The sequence below is a fragment of the Haliaeetus leucocephalus genome, unplaced genomic scaffold (genome assembly GCF_000737465.1).
Source record: "Haliaeetus leucocephalus isolate CR32 unplaced genomic scaffold, Haliaeetus_leucocephalus-4.0 Scaffold229, whole genome shotgun sequence".
Taxonomy (NCBI): domain Eukaryota; kingdom Metazoa; phylum Chordata; class Aves; order Accipitriformes; family Accipitridae; genus Haliaeetus; species Haliaeetus leucocephalus.
In genome coordinates, this window is record NW_010972665.1 from 10,906,345 (window position 1) to 10,906,969 (window position 625).

At 36.0% G+C, this 625-nt stretch overlaps 1 protein-coding gene across 2 annotated transcripts in view; it reads right to left on the minus strand.

Annotated features, from left to right (window-relative positions):
• Positions 1–625, minus strand: part of CCSER2 (coiled-coil serine-rich protein 2) — a 74,859-nt gene that overhangs the window by 924 nt on the left and 73,310 nt on the right. The gene's annotated exons all lie outside the window — the stretch shown is intronic.

A 625-nucleotide genomic window follows, 5' to 3' on the forward strand; every position in this document is an offset into this window, starting at 1 on the left:
AACAACACAGAGACAAAAAAGAAACCCATTAGCTTAAAAAAAGAATCATGAAAAAGGCATGGTTGATGGTTTCACCTAAATCTGCAGGACAGCATAAGAATTGCACACAAGTACTGATCAACTCTGAAGTGCTGAATAAACAAATGCAACGGCTATCAGACTGTATCCATCTTTTAATTTCTATTCACTGCACGCTCAAGTTAGCTATCCCAAACCTTTTATCAATGTTCCATACTGTACAGGCAGGAAAGGAGTTTAATGGACCACATGAATTTACAGTGCATTTTCCTTGCCTTACAGAGGTCAGAAAATCTGATACAGGTATGCTGTAATTAGGCTACTGATTAGTCTTAGGTAACTGTTTTTCTTGAATGGATTCCAAATGGGCTGATAAAGAAACCATCTTCCTACAAAGCAGTACAACAGAGTACATGTGAAGCTAGAGATCATATACTACTACACTGATAACCAAGGGACAAAGATAACTTAATGAAGATTTTACATTTTATCAGAAGATACAATCTAATCAGACATGTATCAGACAAGAGAATTGCCAGTACCTCTTCTGGGTCATTTTTATTTTCTCTTTGCTCTTCCCTGTAAAAAGACTTTAAAGATTAATGTG